Here is a 19474-nt window from a genome sequence, read left to right on the forward strand (position 1 = left end):
AAGCAGCAATGGAAAGCAACAGTTCTTATTGACAAGTAAAAGGCCTTAAAACTTACTGTTTCCAGAAGTAGCTAATAAGGGTGAGAGGTTTAAACGAGTAGTTAATGAGCAGGTATAGCTAGAAGGAACGTCAGGTTTGCAGAACACGCTTCAAACCTCGTAAGTTTACTGAATTCAGCAGATACTACAGAGTAATGGTTCCTGATAAATTGACAACACTCCACCGTTGTACGCATCAAACGATCAAGTTTACTTAACTTGGCCCACAGCGATGCGGCTAGAAGCGGCACCGGATGGCCGGCGAACCCAGACGTCGTCCGAAGACTGATGTACCGCCACGGCACAAAGCAAACATGTCTCTGCTCCGGGCCCAGGGAAAACGAATGCATCGTCCACTGCCAAAGCTACCCCGCAAACAAACAGCTGAAGGGAACAGTAATCTGCACAAATAAGACTACAGACGAGAATGCCTAAGATGTAGGAAACGTCAACTTATAGCGAAAACGACTACACATACAAGTTACAAGCTCAACACCCCTCAAAACTGCTTGTAAATTAGAAGACGAAATATCAGCACCTTATGCTGCAATGATTTAGGCATACTCACCTACCAAGGATGCTTTGCCTCTGATACAGATTATGTTACAAATTTAATTTCATCGATTCAGTTTACAGCAGAGAATACTTATACATTCGGACGGAACATGACCAGAAATAACAAACCGCGATTATTTACACTGATCAATAATCATGTACACAAGCAGTTGGAGGCACGTTAATGTAACAGGTACAATTCCGTATTAACACCGACATGGTCTTGTAGTACCAAATATCCAAAAAATAACAAAACAACACTTAACTCCATTCAAATGCGAAACATTCCAAGCTGGGGTGTTACCACCTCCATCACATATAGGCTATCTTCGAGGTGCCGTGAAATTTAAGTTTGCAGAGTAGGCCGGGAACCTGCCGACAAAGCTGCACGCGAAGTGCGGTGCTGGTCCAGGAACGCTCAGCTACCATTCCTTAAGCGAGTCACCAACATGCAAACCACGTGTCCTCCAGCTAACTGACCCTACTAGGCACCATCAAACCCACAAAACACACCTCCACAAAAGACCCAGGGCTCGCGACATACTATTAGATCAGTATCGGCATCCCAAGTAGTTAGTGCTCCAGTGGAGTCCCATGCTGCCGACATTAAAGCTGCCATGGCTCATTCCTCATGTAAATTGTGTGTATCAATTATTAAAATACACGCTACTCTCTTATTGACAGTTTTATATGAATTGTAGGTCAGTAAAAGTCCGGTATAGGAAGTCACCCTCGTTCTGCCAACAGCCTTGTCAAAGAGGGCAGAATAGTGGATAGAGGTTCACGGCACTCTCTTGCTCCTGGGGTGGGAAACTGCCCCTAAAGATGGAAAAATAGGCAATGACCAACAGCATGAGATGCAGAAGGGACTGATAACAATTGCATTAAGGACACATAACGTGTATCCACACAACATGTGGCCTGTAATTGAAAAAGTTCAGACGGTTCAAATGGCTCTGAGCACTATGGGGCTTAACTTCTGTGGTTATCAGTCCCCTAAAACTTAGAACTTATTAAACCTAACTAACCTAAGGACGTCACACACATCCTTGCCCGAGGCAGGGATCGAACCTGCGACCGTAGCGGCCGCGTGGTTCCAGACTGTAGCACCTAGAACCGCTCGGCCACCCCGGCCGGCTATTGAAAAAGTATCATAATGATTTCTCCATTGGCAAAAGATTCCGGAGTAGACGCCATTCGGATCTCCAGGAACGGACTGCCAAGGAGGAAGTGAGCATGAGAAAAAGACTCACCAACGAAGGGATAAAGTTCTAGGAGCCGGGGTGTGGAATGTCAGAAGTTTGAACGTGATAGGGAAGCTAGAAAATCTGAGAAGCTAAACGTAAAGGCTCAATCTAGATATGGTAGGGTTCAGTAAACTGAAATGGAAATAAGAGAAGGATTTCTGATTGGATGAGAATAGGGTAATATCAACAGCAGTAGGTAATGGTATAATGGATGTGGGATTCGTTATGAATAGGAAGGCTGCTCTGAGAGTATGTTAGTGCAAACAGTTCAGTGATAGTATTGCTCCTAATAGAATCGACGACAAACCAACACCAACAACCATAGTTCAGGTATACATGCCGACGTTGCTCGCTAAAGATGAAGAGACAGAGAAAGAACATGACTAACCTGAAATGGTAATACAGTACATAAAGGGGACTGGAATGATTTTATACGGGAAGGAGCAGAAGGAAAACTATTAGGAGATTATCGGCTTGGGACAAGAAATGAGGGAGGAGGAAGAGTAATTGAGTTCTGTAATGAATTTCAGCTAGCAATACTGAATACTCTGTTCAAGAACCACAAGAGAAGGAAGTCTACTTGGTAAAGGCCGGGTGATACGGGAAGATTTCAGCTATATTATATCAAGGTAAAGCAGAGATTCCGAAATCAGATACTGGACTCCTAGGCGAGATGAGGAGCACAGATAGACTCAGATCACAATAGGGTATCGACGAAGAATAGGCTGAAGTTTAAGAGATTAGTCAGGAAGAATGAATATGCATAGAAGTACTAAGGAATGATGAGGTAGGCTTGAAGATATCTAAGGTTGTAACACTGGCAATGAAGAATAGCTCAGTATGCAGTTAAGTTGATGAGGAATGGACATCTCTGAAAAAGGCAATTATATTAGTTGGAAAGGACAACATAGATACATAGAAGGTAACTGCGAAGAAATCATGAGTAGCAGAAGATATACTTGAGTTGATGGATGAGAGAAGTAAGTACAAAAATGTTGAGGGAAATTCAGGAATACAGAAATACAAGTCTCCAGGGAATGAAATAAATAGGAAGTGCAGGGAAGTTGAGATGAAATATGTGCATGAAAAATGTGGAGATATCGAATAAAAAAATTATCAGAAGGGCCAACTCAGCATATAGGAAAGTCAAAATAATGTTCGGTGAAATTAAAAACCAGGGCGAAAACATTCAGAGTGCATCGGGAATTCCACTGTTAAATGCAGAGGAGAAAGCGGATAGTTGGAAAAGTACAGTGAAGGCCTCTAAGAGGGGGAAGATCTGTCTAATGTCATAGAAGAAGAAACAGGGATCGATTTAGAAGAGATAGGGGATCCAGTATTAGATTCAGAAATCAAGAGGGATTTGGAGGACTTAAAATCAGAGGAAACAGAGGGGATAGACAAAATATCATCAGAATTTCTAAAATCATTGGGGAAGGTGGCACCTAGATGACTATTCACCCTTGTAGGAGGTATGAGTCTGGCGACACACCATTTGACTTTGGGAAAAGTATCATTCACACAATCCCGAAGACTACAACAGCTGACAAAATTGAGAATTACGGTACAATCAGCTTAACAGCTATTGCACCAAAGTTTCTTACAATAGTAATATAAAGAAGAATAGAAAATAAAATTGAAAATGCGTTAGATGACAGTTAGTTTGGCTTCAGGAAAGGTAAAAACGCTAGAGAGGCGATTCTGACGTTGCAGTTGATAATGGAAGGAAGACTAAACAAAAATCGGGACACAGTCATAGGATTTGCCAACCTGGAAAAGGCGATCGACAGTGGAAAATGGTACAAGAAGTTCGAAATGCTGAGAAATATAGGAATATATGAATAAAGGAACAGAGAAGGAATAACAATAGAGCAACAAAGAACAAAGTGCTTGGATTAAAAATGTTGTGAGGTAGGTATGTAGTCTTTCGCCCCTACTATTTAATCTGAACATCGAAAATGCAACGATGGAAATAAAAGAAAGATTCAGGAGTGGAATCAAAATTCAATGGAAAAGAATATCATTGACATGGTTCGCTGATGACGATAATGTTATAATGTGCAATATTTGTGCCGGCCTGTGTGACCGAGCGGTTCTAGGCGCTTCAGTCTGGAACCGCGCGACCGCTACGGTCGCAGGTCCGAACTCTGCCTCGGGCATGGATGTGTGTGATGTCCTTAGGTTAGTTACGTTTAAGTAGTTTTAAGTTCTAGGGGACTGATGACCTTAGATGTTAAGTCCCATAGTGCTCAGTGCCATTTTTCAGTATTTGTGGTATATTAAGTCTGGGATTAATGATAGCAGAGTAATTTGAAACGACGTGTTTAATGTTGCCATATTAGCACAAAGGTACACACTTTTACACAGTTTTCAATGTGACAGCAAAAAACAGTTGTAATGATATCACATCACGTCAACATCAAAATGTGAAATAATCCTAAACACAACAATATTAAACATTAAGTCTCAGATGGTTAAACTATCCTAAACACGACAATATTAAAGTTTAACTAGCAGTTTCTTTAGAAAATTGTTCCTACACCTACGTTACGATGTTGGTCTGTACTACGAAAGTCGTTCGATTCTGGTTCAAAGTTCGGTACTAGTTTTAGGATGACAATCAAGTCTATGGTGGATGGTTAGTTATGTGACAAATTGAGCAAAAGATTACCCAGTTTACAGTGGACGCAAGATGGTGAACCAACAGGTTTACGCCTCTGCACGCGGTGTTTACCTTAAGCTGCTGAGATGTCGTCTGCTAAGATGCTCTCTTCCGCTGAATTTCCTATGTAACTAATTACATCTTTGCTGAATTTTCCAGCAGAAACGTTTCCTATGATTCTTCTTATGTCAGAGAACATGTGCTCATCCCTAGTGTTAGAATGTGGTGATATACACGCGCATGGTTGGAGCAGAATGTATATTATAATGCCCTCTCAGTTCTCACAAGAACAATTAATGAATTGGTTGGTTTGTTTCTCCACAGTTGGCTGCCATAGCTAATCTCTAGCTGGATATCAGCCGCTGTGAACGCAGTGTTCACACATATTACACGTCTGCGGCGTACAGAGCGTTATGTGCTCCATTCTTCACTTGACACCAATTCAGAAAAGAGTCTCCAAAATTTCCGTCTTGTCTTACTCATAGCCGAACTGTCTCCCCACCTGGGTTTTTTCGACCAATAGGACCGTTCCTCTTATTTTGTGGAAACTCTCTCTACCAATCGCTAGGTCTCTACCATTAAACTGCGTCGAAACTTTGGCTCTTTTCTCCTTCCTAGCGCGTTTCCGCCAATCGATGTTTTGCGCCCTTTCCAGACGCTTAAATGTGTAAATTGACTCTCTCACGTGTGTACCACTTGCTGGACACATGATCGAAAATGCGTCACTGGCCCAGATGGGCCGTTATACTCTCTCTCCCCATCTGAGTCACCTGGTCGGACATCGACTTTTTCCGTGGTACCCCCTGTAGCGCAGCCTTGCCTCTGCCCTCATCCCTCTGAATTCCAATCTAAAACGCCTCTCATTGCTTGTTTCTTCTTATGCTCATACATGCATTATAGGAACTGTGAGTTACTTACTGTCGATTGAGTGTTATCCCTTTTTGAATTACATACTGATAGGCAAATTTGCTTATTTATCAAATTAAGTTAGGTGTGAATCTGACGTTATTTTATTCCACCACCTTACACTGTCTTCAGTGAATGTGAAGAAGAGTTACAAGATCTTCTGAATGGAATGAGCAGTCTAATGAGTACAGAATATCGACTGAGAGTAAATCAATGAAAGATGGAAGTAATGAAAATTAGCTGAAATGAGAACAGCGAGACACTTAGTATCAGGATTGATGGTGAGGCACTGCTACTCTGTATTCATACTCACATTGATGACAGTTAAGGAAATGGTCGCTTTTGTGACATTAGTGTCTCCTAAATTTAAAAACCTTTTAATAAGCAGGTTATTTAGTTTTCTGTTACTATTTACAGACTGAAGTATAAGCAATATAAATGGTCATTCCTAATGAAGTAGATGCAGTTAAGGAATTCTACTACCTGGGCAGAAATATAGCCAATGACGGATCGAGCAAAAAGGACATAAAAACCATACTAGCACTGGAAAGAAGGGCATTCATGGCCAAGAGAAGTCTACTAGTATCAAACTTAGGCCCTAATTTGAGGAAGAAATTTCTGAGAATTTACATTTGGAGCACAGCAATGTATGTTGGTGAAACATGGACAGTGGGAAACCGGAGCAGAAGAGAACCAAAGCATTTGAGATGTGGTGTTACAAACGAATGTTGAAAATTAAGTGGACTGATAACAGTAAGTAATGAGGAGGTTCTTCGCAGATTCGGGGAGGAAAAGAGTAAGTGAAAAACACTGACAAGGAGAAGGGACTGGATGATATGACGTCTGTTAAGACATGAGGAAATGACTTCCATGGTACTAGTAGGAGCGGTAGACCGCAAAAACTGTAAAGAACGACAGAGATTGGAATACATCCAGCATGTAATTGAGGATAAGGTAGCAAGTGTTACTCTGAGATGAAGAGGTTGCCACAGGAGAGGAATTTGTGGTGGGACTAATCATACCAGTCAGAAGACTGATGACAAAATAACCGTATAAAGAAGAAAAAAATAATACCTAAATTCAGCCCTTCTAACATGCATTAAATTCATCTAAATACATAAAATTACTTGTAAATCACAGATACGCCCTATACTGCTTCGGATCTAATGTATAGTCGGGTGCTTTTGTTGAGAAATGGCGAACTAAACAATGACAACATTTTAGCATCACAAAAGGTGGTTGTAATGTTTCATCTCCCCTTCGGCAAGATTTTAAATTTTCTGTGAATTTGTACACTATTCCTAAGCTATTGGATATTAAATAGTGTTCAAGATATTTAAATGTAATTATTCTGTTAGTTGTAAGCACTGGAAATAATTTTTACGGCGTTAGATGCAGTATGTTGTATTCTTTTGCCTCTCCAGTGGAGACACTAGAGAAAGCATACAGTCATGGTTAGAATAAGGCAGAGAGCTAAAATAGAAGGAAGAGTTAAACACATGTATGGATGCTATAACCGAGTTTGCTAATACAAAGCAATAATGACACGATTTCAACAATAATGATTTGCCTTTCACAGGTAACAAAATTCAAACTTTTGTATTAACTACACTATTAATATTTGGAAACCGTTCCCTGACAATGAATTTATTCCTACGAAAAAGTTATTACTGGAGCTAGAATAGGATTCTGACTCACAGCACTTGAGGAAAGGGATGGTGCACATCAATGAAAACAGCAAAGTGTCTGCATGGAAAGAACAGCACTCGTCCTCTTTAAAGGAGCAGATTTTAAATAGGTGAATTTTATCGATAGCCCTCATACTGCCTTGCTGTTCTGAATGCGAAGCGTTTGCTGCTTTTGGATTAACAGTTGTTAAAGCCTCCGAAGCTCAGAGAGAGTTTAATTTTAGCTACATCGTCCACTGTCATTAACACGTTTCTCGTCTAACAAAGTAGCTACAAAATATTAACCCTTTGCAAGGCACTCCAACACTTTGGAAACCACAAAACGTTTTCAACCCCTTTGATAGTGAACAACCATCCTTTCAGGCCTCCACTACGATGGAAAAATATAGTTTGATCTAATGTTCCAGCACAGATAAATCCAATAAAACTGCATTTATCTGAGCGCTGCTTAATATCTAAAGACCAGTCACAAAAGGATGCTAATTTCACTTAAGGTGGGACGTATTAGGATGAGCTAACTTCTTGAGTTGAGGATACTTCGCATATCAGGTGCTGAGCTGCACAACTGTGTATTTTCAAGACTGGTGCGTGAACGTATGTTCACTACAGATGACGATGTCTCCTACGTAATGCATTTAGCTGAACAGTGGTATTGGTTCGAGAGATAAACACAGCATTTCATATTCAGTTACAGGTAAACATTCTCTATTGAAACACGACATGTTTGTATTAACGTCCATGAACAGACATCAGAAAGTGTAATTATGACGTCATCAAGCAAGCTGAAACTTTTTCTAAATATTTGTGGCCTGTTCAAACATGTAAAAGCTAGCTGAGACTTGTTCTTATACTGCAGTGGATGTCAGTTACTGAATCTTATGGAGTATCTCACGCGTAAACGTACAGACGTGTGCATCGATGTGTATGGTCAAACGACAGAAACTGTAATCAAGATGTCAACTAAGCAAGTTCAGACCTGTTCCAACAAGCGGAAAGTTGTTCCAACAACCAAAAGCGATTAATCAGCAAATTCAGTCTTATCGATTGTACGTTATCAATAGAAGATGACAATGTGTGTCTGCGATGGCTGCAGCTACTGGCGGAGGCGTCAGCTGCTATGGAAGGTGTCAGCCACGGTGGGTGCCAATTACTCAGCAATGTCTTCTACTGGGTGAGCTGTAAACTATTGGATCTTACAACTGCATTGCTTCACCAGTAATTGCCATCACCCAAGTACGTGATATCTCCCAGTCGCTGAAATCGCTTGCTGTTGTCATACCACAGTAGTAGTACAAAGTCAGAGAAAGAGATAAAATTCGTGTCATTAAACTTCATATCACATGTCGTCACACATCAAAAAATTCCACATCTGCCTGATCGTCAGTACCATAATAATCAGTAAAGTCATCTCTAATTTGTGTATCATAGTAAATTCACTCTCCTTCTCTTTCGCGTTGTAATGTAACTGGGGGATGTCAGCTATTAGGAAACGTCAGCTACTGGAGATATTAGCCAGCGAAGGAAACTGCTAGAAGGGAGATGTCGTATACAGAAGGATATCAGCTACTTGAGCTGAGAAATTTATTGAGTCATCATAAGCTGACATCCCCCATCCCCTGCATCTCGCCGGTAACTGATATCCGGCACTACCTGACATATCCAGTAGGTCACATCTCACATTAAGCTGACATACCCCAGCTGCATTGTATAGAGTGTCAGACAGAAATTACTATGGTATGTAAATCAGATATAAAATTTACTAATTAACTTGATGCTGATGCAGCCAAGCTTGCACGAAGAAACATTGAACTGTATTTTCCGATTACATAGGCACTGCTATAGCGTAATTATCAGCCAATACCAGGCCATCGACTCTCAATAAATATGATCTTCCTGGACAGGAGTACATGTAACGTGCGCGTAGTGACACATGGAAGACGACATATGGAGATTTGGGTCTAGGCGTGATTTGTGCTCGGAAGGCCGAAGTTATTATGACGACCGGTCGTGTAAAGCGAGAAATGCGTCTTCGATTCCTGATTTGGCATACATTTTCATTGTCGTCATTCCAATATACAGCCTGTTGTGATTCATGTACTTTTCCTGTATTTTTTGACGGCTGTAGTCGCAGCATGAATGCGGGTCCGAAGGAACTTTGTATTGCATATCTTTATAACATACGCAATGCTACTTTGTATTCGTATTCACAATGATGATAGTTAAGTAAGTGGGAGGGTGCTTCGCATAAGTGTCTCCTAAATATAAAAACCATTTAACAGAGATTTTATGTAGTTTTCTGGTAGACCGAGTTATAAGCAATAAGGTCATTCCTTGCCACCATCTAACAGAATTTTATACAAATAGACAAGATGAAATAACTGAAAATGCGAAACCCAAATTAAAATTATTACAGATTTTCTACAGAGAAGTTGCCTCAGCGTTTCTTGTCTATGGAACCTTGGCTCCAGACATTCCACATTCACAAAGATTTTGAAAACTTTCTTCAGTATTTTTAACAGTGGACGTTATTTTTACTTTCCTCCATTATGTAAGACAACGTGAATTAAAAGTCGTTCTAAATTCATATTTCGCTTTCCCTGTTACAATTCTGTAATACAATCTTTATTACTGTTCCAATCTTTACATATAAAAATTCAGCTTCCGTATGCTTGTGTTCGTAAAAGTCCAAATGTATTCGGTCAATTGACTTGGAATTTTGGCACAACGTTGCATTAGAATAAATTTGTGCTTTTAAATATCTATTTCTTAAATATACGTATTACGTAATAAATATGTTACATTTGGAGGGATGCCTTCTTACCAACAATCTCTAAAAGTTCTTTACCGATGTACTTTCCCACGATACTGTAATGAACATTGAGAAGGACAATGGGCTATATATATTTAAATATATGTAATATATAAATATATATGCAATGAATAAAAGGTAAATTTTGTTACCAAACTGTCAAAAGTTCTTCACCAATTTACCTCACGTCTGCACACGTTAGTCGAACAAACGTTTGGAAATACATAGGTTAAATATTTTTCATAAACATAAAATGCAAATATATATAGATTATATAATAGTGACATGTTAAAAATCTCCAGAAGGTATTGACAAGTTAATTTAAATTTTTACACAGTATTCAAATAAACATTTGGAGAAATATTTCTATAATATACACTGCCGATAAAACGATTAGCACATCCGAAAAGGGGACATCGATTTTGATCCGATGACGGTATTTGCCACCTGGGATCTAGTGGATGTACTGATAGTGCTTTCAGCGTCGTCCGCCAACAGATAGCGTATCGGTATAGCTACCAGAACGCCGTATGACTCCACCATGTAATAGGAAGTGCTCACAGCCAGAAGGATCAGTGTGGTACAAACGTGTGAAGCAATCAGGCAGCCATGCTATGGAGACGCACTCTCGCATCCTATTGCCAAATGACAGAGTTTGGAAGGTGTCAAATTGTGACCAGCGGAGGAGCGGGATGGTCCTTTCAGAGAACAGGTACACAAGCTGGACGTCTTGCGTCAGTTGTGCAAGGACGCTGGAATCATCGCTCAAATGAACATTCTCACACCCGTAGAAAAGGTATATGACGTCCACACAGCATAGACGCCCCCCAGGATCGTCGTATTGTAAGGGCAGCAGTGGCAGATTCTGCCAGCACGTTCGATATGGTCGTTTGCACTTACGACGTAGATCTGTTGAGCTCTTTCTCCTGGAGAGCGTTCGTCCGAGATACACTGGCCCCACCCATGCCTTATGGTCTGGGGTGCAATAAGCTAAGCTCTGTTTAACTTTTGAAGTTTCTGGACTGGACGCTAACCAGATCTCCGTACGTGCAGATTATTGTTAGATCCATTTTATTTTCATTCTTGTAACAGGAAGCTGATACAGTTCCCCACAGTCGTTTAATGAACAAAGTAAGAGCATGTGGACTATCAGACCAATTGTGTGATTGGACTGAAGAGTTCCTAGATAGCAGAACGTAGTATGTCATTCTCAATGGAGAGAGGTCTTCCGAAGTAAGAGTGATTTCAGGTGTGCCACAGGGGAGTGTCATAGGACCGTTGCTATTCACAACATCAGAAGTTCACTGAGGCTTTTTGCGGATGGTGCTGTGGTGTGTCGAGAGGTTGTAACAATGGAAAATTGTACTGATATGCGGGAGGATCTGCAGCGAATTGCGGCATGGTGCAGGGAATGGCAATTGAATCTCAATGTAGACAAGTGTAATTTGCTGCGAATACATAGAAAGATAGATCCCTTATCATTTAGCTACAAAATAGCAGGTCAGCAACTGGAAGCAGTTAATTCCATAAATTATCTGGGAGTACGCATTAGGAGTGATTTAAAATGGAATGATCATATGAAGTTAATCGTCGGTAAGGCAGATGCCAGACTGAGATTCATTGGAAGAATCCTAAGGAAATGCAATCCGAAAGCAAAGGAAGTAGGTTACAGTACGCTTATTCGCCCACTGCTTGAATACTGCTCAGCAGTGTGGGATCCGTACCAGATAGGGTTGATAGAAGAGATAGAGAAGATCCAACTGAGAGCAGTGCGCTTCGTTACGGGATCATTTAGTAATAGCGAAAGCGTTACGGAGATGATAGATGAACTTCAGTGGAAGACTCTGTAGGAGAGACGCTCAGTAGCTCGGTACGGGCTTTTGTTAAAGTTTCGAGAACGTACCTTCACCGAAGAGTCAAGCAGTATATTGCTCCCTTCTACGTATATCTCGCGAAGAGACCATGAGGATAAAATCAGAGAGACTAGAGCCCACACAGAAGCATACCGACAATCCTTCTTTCCACGAACAATACGAGACTGGAATAGAAGGGAGAACCGATAGAGGTACTCAGGGTACCCTCCGCCACACACCGTCAGGTGGCTTGCGGTGTATGGATGCAAATGTAGACGTAGATGTGTTGTAGTAACAGGATAATGGTCGCTCACACGTTGCTCGTGAAACTTAACACTCTCTGCAAGACGTGCAACAACTTCCCTGGCCAGCATGATCTCCGGCTTTGTCTCCAACCGGGCACATGTGGGATATGGTGGTGTGAGAAGTGACTCGTGCGACTCTTCAACCAACAACTCTTACAGAAGTACGTGAACAGGACCAGCAAGCATGGCATAACGTATCCCATAACAGTATTCACCTCCTATACGATCGACTGCATTCAAGGGCACAAGGGCTTGTAGAGATTACACCACGTACTAACATGGGTGGTTCAGCATGGATCGGTATCCGGTACCTCAGAATCGCTTGTGCTTTTGACCCGTAAATGTAATCATTTCATGTACTCCATATGCACTACTGCCACAATAAATAGTGAGTGAATTGGAAACCTCTAATAGTGTGTACAATTGTTTTTTTTCACTTCTGTGTATGATATATAAATATATGTAAGATGCAATTGTTAGCAAGGATCTTTAAAATTTCTTAACGGACTTATTTCATATTTTTACATGATTCTCTAACATTCATACAAACGTTGGCTATATTTTTTAACAATAATGGGCCGGTTTCCTGTTATAACGGACAGCTAGAAAGAAAATCCTTTACCGTGCCCTCCAATGAAAATGTGCGATTTTATATACTTTCGCGCAGCCAGTTTTGACAACGATAGTGTGAATTAAATGTATTAGTCAGCCTGTTTCTCTCATACAGATTCTTTCTTGTCAATCAATATCATATTTTGTTTCCTTCCTCGCAGACCATTTTCACAGAAAACAAAGAGGTTGTGTTCATATCTTTTCTGCTTATGATTACAATAGTACTACATAATCTGAATTTGCAATAACAACAAACAAAGCTGAAAATCGAAGAGAGTGTGGAAGAGGTTCAAAATGGCTCTGAGCACTATGGGACTTAACACCTGAGGTCATCAGTCCCCTAGAACTTAGAACTACTTAAACCTAACTAACCTAAGTACATCACACACATCCATGCCCGAGGCAGGATTCGAACCTGCGACTGTAGCGGTCGCGCGGTTCCAGACTCTAGTGCCTAGAACCGCTCGTCCACCCTGGCCGGCGTGGAAGAGGAGTCGGACAGTGGGGTGGGAGGAAAAGGATATAGAAAACGGAAAAAGAGGAGACTGGCAGACAGAGGGGCAGCAGCAGATGGTGAATGGAAGGGGGAGGGGGGTTAGGAGAAGGTGGACAGAGAGAGAGGGGGGAGGAGGTAAGGAAAGAGGGAGGGGGAAGAGGAGGATGTCGAACAAGTGGTGGGTTAGTGGCAGGGGGGGGGGCGGGGGATGACACTGGCACAAACAGGGAGGAGGAGGAGATTACGACGTATAACCAAATACATATTAAAAAAGTAACCTTGTACAAGTAGTCATAAAATGAAGTTGGTCACAATTTTATTACTAAACTGAAAAACGCCCCCGGTTAAAAGTCAATTACATTGTTATAGTAATTTATAACGCCTGTACGTCCGTTTCTTTTCTTAGTATTTTAGCCAACATGTATTTTCGAGTTGGACAATTTCGCACCATCCTTTTATGCCAAAATTCTGTGTTTAGTACGTTATTTTCCTTTTCAATCACGGAAATAGCATTGAAGAAATTTAGTATCACGTTTTAGCTACCAATTTGCGCGAAATGTGTGTGGAAAGTAATATAGTGACACTTAACGTGGGCATCCTCAATTTTTGACTTGCAGACATTTTGAACGTCGATGCTATACCAGAGATCTCCGAAAATGGGATCGACAACCCCTCGGGCAGCTCGGGCACGCGTACACCCTGTTTCGTCCTTGCACGTCTCAACGCCACGAACTCGCCCGGTCGGAGTAACGGAAGGACACCGCGCGGCGGTACTAGTGGTGGCAGAGGCAGCCATTTCCCTGAGACCTACTCGTGTCCGCCACACCCGTGACCAGAAAATAGTGCCACGAGTGTTCCGCCCCTGTGCGCTATAAAGATCGGCGCCAGAGCTGCACAGGTCAGTTCTTCTGGCTTCGAGAGCCTCTCCTAGCGTCTGGGCTGGTGCGAATAGCCCCATCGTCTTAGTATGCTCTGGGAGTCCATCGTGGTTGTTTCCCTTGGGGCAATCAGACTGTATCCAGGATAGACTTTTCTATTCCTATGTGGGTGCTATTCGTCGGACCCAAAATATTTTTTCCATACTAGTGTATTTCTCTAGGCACACCCTAGTTGTGTTACTTTGGCAGACCCTGCAATCACCATAGTGTCTTGTCTGCATATCTGTGAGACATTGTGATTGTGATTTTGATATTATCGACGAAGCGAACGTTTCCTTCCTTGGTCAAAAAACATTTGTAAACTTTGATTACTGTTCTCCAAGTGTTGGTGTATTGGACAGAGGAACAATTGTGGAAAATACTTAACTCGAGACGTCGAAAGTTCGTTTTGCCATATACCACGCGTGGTTGTCCGTTGGCGATGACAAACAACAGCAGAATGAATCATTTTTACCTTTCATGGAAACTGTTTTTAATATTCGTTTTCATATTCTATGGCGAAGATCAAACATGGCGGAGAAAAATTGTGTCATGAAACTTTAACCCTGGATAGCTGATACCAGTAGGAACCTAAATTCTTAATGTTGGGCACGTTGGTAACGCACAATCTTTAAACTACGGAAACTTTGCGCCACGCTCTCCGATTCACCGTAGGATTGCCCTTTTGCCGTTCGTCGGTTGACTGGCATCTGTATGTTTGTCGGTTCACACATACAAACGTCCCTCGTCCCGTCACTGCCCCAACGTGATACGCACACGTGTCGAATAGGTCTTGCTGTTTGTCTCCCCTTCACGTTAGAGGCATTCAAACGAATGCTTCGCACCGGAGCACAGACACGTCACAAGCCATTTAGTCATACAGTAAACATGGCGGCACAGTATTCGTTTGAAGAACGAGGTATGGTTTTTGTTTATTTGCTAGCCGACGGTAATGGGCATGAAGCTAGACGGTTGTATGAGGAACAGTACCTAACAAGATGCCACCCACACCCGCAAACATTTACAGCAATTCACAGGCGACCTGACGAAACAGGCTCGTCAGCGGGATATCATGATGATGCTGGAAGACTGTTCTTGAGCTCTTTGAGGAAGCACCTACGGTAAGTACTCGAGCGGTTGGACATGACATGGGGGTCACTCATCAGTTAGTCTGGTATGTTATGAGGGATGACGGCCAGCATCCATGCAGTTTCCACCCTGTCCATGACCTAAATCCTGTGGCGGAATATACACACAGGCTACGGTTTTTCCGGTGGTTTCTGCGATGTGCTGCATGCGATCCCGGATTCCCCGCGGTTGTGTTGCTTACCGACGAGTGCACCTCCCGTCGGGATGGCCTTTACAACACTCGAAACGTTCATTACTGGGAAAGGATAAATCTTCGCGTCACGTACATCCACAGACACCAGGAACGATTTTCGCTCAACAGTTGGACCACCATTGTGGCTGACCATCGGATTGGACCGCGCCGTCTACCTCCTCGACTTATTAGGGAAAATTACTTTCACTTTTTGCAAGAAACTCTACCCGGCTTGCTGGAAGACGTTCCCCTAGACATACCGCTACGCATGTGGTTGTAGCATGATGGGACGCCCGCTTATGATAGTTGTGCTGTGCGTGGATAATTAAATGAAATCTTCGATGGCCGGTTAATTGGCAGATGTGATCGTAGGGCATGGCCCCCACGATCACGACATCTCACTCCATAGGATTTCCACCCATTTCCTGTGGGCATTCATCAAGGTTCTACTTCATCCACCCGGACGCGAACCACATAGAAACGAAAAGGAATTAATGGATCGCATTCAACATGCCAAAAATCAAATCAGGCCCATGCCAGGAATCTTTGAAAGAGTTCGGCAAAACACTGTTAGACGTTACTTAGCTTGTGTCGCATCAGAGGGGCGCCAGTGGGAGTACCTTCTCTATACGAGCTAAAATTACATGAAACAACTTTTCTCCACCCTGTATAGTTTCCAATGAAATTTAGACATGCGACTGGCGAGTCAATGCATAAACTGTTTTTGAGCTCAGCCAAGAAGGATGCTCTGGGGTACACTGTGATTGGATGTTTCATTTATTATTGTTGTGGCATCCGACGCCATATGTGACGTGAAGACACCAAATGTAGTTGACGGGTGCCTGGAGGTGCCGTATTAAAACTCGTCCGTGCTTTTCAAATGATTTATTCGTTTCTAGAAGCTGTGAGGACTGGGCGTGAGTCGTGCTTGGGTAGCTTAGTAGGTAGAGCACTTGCCCATGAAAGGCAAAGGTCCCGAGTTCGAGTCACGGTCCGCCACACAGTTTTAATCAGCCAGGAAGTTTCATATCAGCGCACACTCCCCTGAAGAGTGAAAATCTCATTCTGGAAACATCCCCCATTTGTGGCTAAGCCATATCTCCGCAATATCCTTTCTCTCAGAACTGCTAGTTCTGCAGGGATCGCAGGAGAGCTTCTCTAAGGTTTGGAAGGTAGGAGACGAGATACTTGCAGAAGTAAAGCTTTGAGGACGGGGCTTGAGTCGTGCTTGGGTAAATCTGTTGGTAGAGCACTTGCCCGCGAAAGGCAAAGGTCCGGAGTTCGATTCTCAGTCCGGCACACAGTTTTTATCTGCCAAGAAGTTTCATTTCTTCGTTTCCATTACTGAGCTCCATTCACCTCGGTCTGCATCACAGGCCCCGCACCGCTGAGGCCACTGCCCCAGCGACCTGCGCAACCCAATTCGGCGGCAGCGACCGCTCTAGTTCCGGCGTCTGAACCTGAGGCACTCACCTTGTAAGTCTCCAGCGTGTGTCGGGAGATGAGATCACTGCCCGCGGTAGCGACCTGCAGAGTGGCCCGCCCTGACTGGCTGCGGACGCCGCGAAGGCCTCAGAGGGTCGAACCAAGACCCGCCGTGGAATGGGACACTGTCGTCCCATCTGTTGCCCCATGTAGCTGGTTGTTCAACACGCCCCGCCGTCCAGGAGAGCTGCTATACTTCAATGAATCTCCTTAGAAAACAACACCTATATATACTCAGCTCCGTGGCTCTGTTTCGAGTCACGTATGCCCCACACCCCAGTTGTGCCAGAGGGCCCCTTCTGCCTATAGCTTACGACATGCGAACCGCTGCTTTTGCTCTTTCCAGCTGTTCGATGGCCCCTGTGGTGTCCATTACACTTTGCAACCGCTGGTCAGCGTAACCTACTCCAATCCAGCCTGCACCTGGATGTAACTTGTGCGCTCCAAAATGTTGCACCAAATCTAACTTCCCTTTATTAAACTGTGGTGCCGCTACAATATAGTGTAAAGTACTGTGACGTGATTGCAGGGGAGAGGAGTGGAGGTGTTGGAGAAGGGGAGGGTGGAAGTCACCAAATACAAGTGGGTTAGTTCTACCAACTCGATTTTTTTTTAATTTCTCTCTGGCACAAATGGGTCAGTCAGCATCTTGAAGTTTGATTGGGTGGAGAGGTAGGTGGGTGAGTGTGTTCAAAGCATAACTCACTGATTCCGCCAACTTGGATTCTTATAATTTCTATTATTGTGAAATTTTTAATTTACTGCAGGCACTATTTTGAATTTTTAAAATTCCCACTGTCCTACATATTTTCACTTAGTCTTCTATGCTTGGAATTATGCCTCTTTGAGGCTGGTCTAGAAGTAAGAAACTTCAAAATGGTACGGTCGCTTTAGCAGAACATTTATTCAAAACACCATTTCTGGCAAACGTTACCATCTTATGCACTACACTTCAGAGAATTACGTCCATGTGTACAATGATTACTGCTGCGTAATAAACAGAAATCCCAAGAACTTGGATGGACTAGAATGTCGGCATGCCATAGACATAATATCATTACATAAAATGTCATTATTGCATACATACAAAATAATTTACCGAAAGAGGTAATCTCTATAAATGTCCGTGGTATTCTGAAATTTGTTACTACTGTCTTAACTTAATATATTGGTCCCGTATAACGATTCCGCTTCTTGCTGCTTCCATTTGCTTGCTCACACACGAAAGTCATGTATGCAAGTTCCCTCACTGGCTACATATTTGTTTAAGTCTGAACAACGTCAGTGCTTCAACTTGTAAACACAGAGTGCATTCTAATAGAGTACCGAGATTGTGCACTAGAACATAAATGCTCATGTCAGTACGTAGTTCGCTATGTGTATTGAGTCTGTTGAGCTATTATCCCAAACCTCTACACGCAAATGCCTGTCGGGACTGCCTACCTTGAAATCTTAGCAACAACCATGTTTGGCACTGACAGAGGTATCTTAACTGTTTTAGCTTATACTTTCGACACGATCTTTTTCACACTAGGATCTATTACCTCAAATTAAGACTTTACCGTTCTCTTAACGTTTGTAACATTTTAGCGGACTTGATCGTGCGATAATTTTCGCATTCGTCGGCATTTGTCCAGCAATCTTGTGAATAGTGTGGATGATATTTTTTGAGAAAGTCGTCAGTCTCTTAGATTCTGCAGACCAACGTGAATAATCGTTCTTTTTTCTTTTTTTTTTTTAGTTTCTTCTTATAGCACGTCATCAGATAAGGCCTCTCAATGACAGGTGCTCTCAATGTACTCTTTCCACGTATCCGCATTCTCCTCTGCATTTAGCAGTTGAATTCCCAAGACACTATAAATGCTACCTCTTTTTCATTACATTTCATAGAATGTTATTTTGACTGTTATTTACGCTGAAAAAGTTCTTCCAACAACCATTTGGTATTAGATTTCCTCGCACTTTTTATGTTGAATTTCTCCTTAGCTTCACTGCACTTCTATTTCCTTCATCCTTAAGTGACTTGTATTTCGTATTCCAGAATGTCACTGAATATTTTTGTACATCTTTCTTTCGTCGATCAACCGATTTCTTTATCTTATTCCCCATGTTTCTGTAACAGCTACTTTCGTTGTAGCTACTCTTTTGTCTCCAGTGCCTGTGATTGCCTTTTATAGAGATGTCCATTCCTCTTCAGGTGAACTGCCTGCTGAGCTGTTCATTATCGCGGTATCTATAGCCTCAGAGAACTTGAAGCGTATCTCTTATTGCTTAGTACTTTCGCATCTCGCTTCTTTGCGAATTGATTCTTCCTGACTAGTCCCACAAGCTTCTGCCACTCTTCGCCGTTACCAACCTGTGGTCTGTGTCTGATCTGCCCCTGGGTATGCCATACTATCCACTATCTGATTTCGCAGTCTCTGAGTGACCATGATGTAATGTAACTGAAACCTCCCCGTATCTCCAGGTGTTTTCTAAGTACGAATTTAGAGTTGTTTAAAGGTCCGATGGGCCTGTTACTTAGGTGACAGTGACTTCTAATGAGTACACCGCGCTTGAAGTCACCGGTGTCTGCTCAC

The sequence above is a fragment of the Schistocerca americana genome, chromosome 7 (genome assembly GCF_021461395.2).
Source record: "Schistocerca americana isolate TAMUIC-IGC-003095 chromosome 7, iqSchAmer2.1, whole genome shotgun sequence".
Classification (NCBI taxonomy): domain Eukaryota; kingdom Metazoa; phylum Arthropoda; class Insecta; order Orthoptera; family Acrididae; genus Schistocerca; species Schistocerca americana.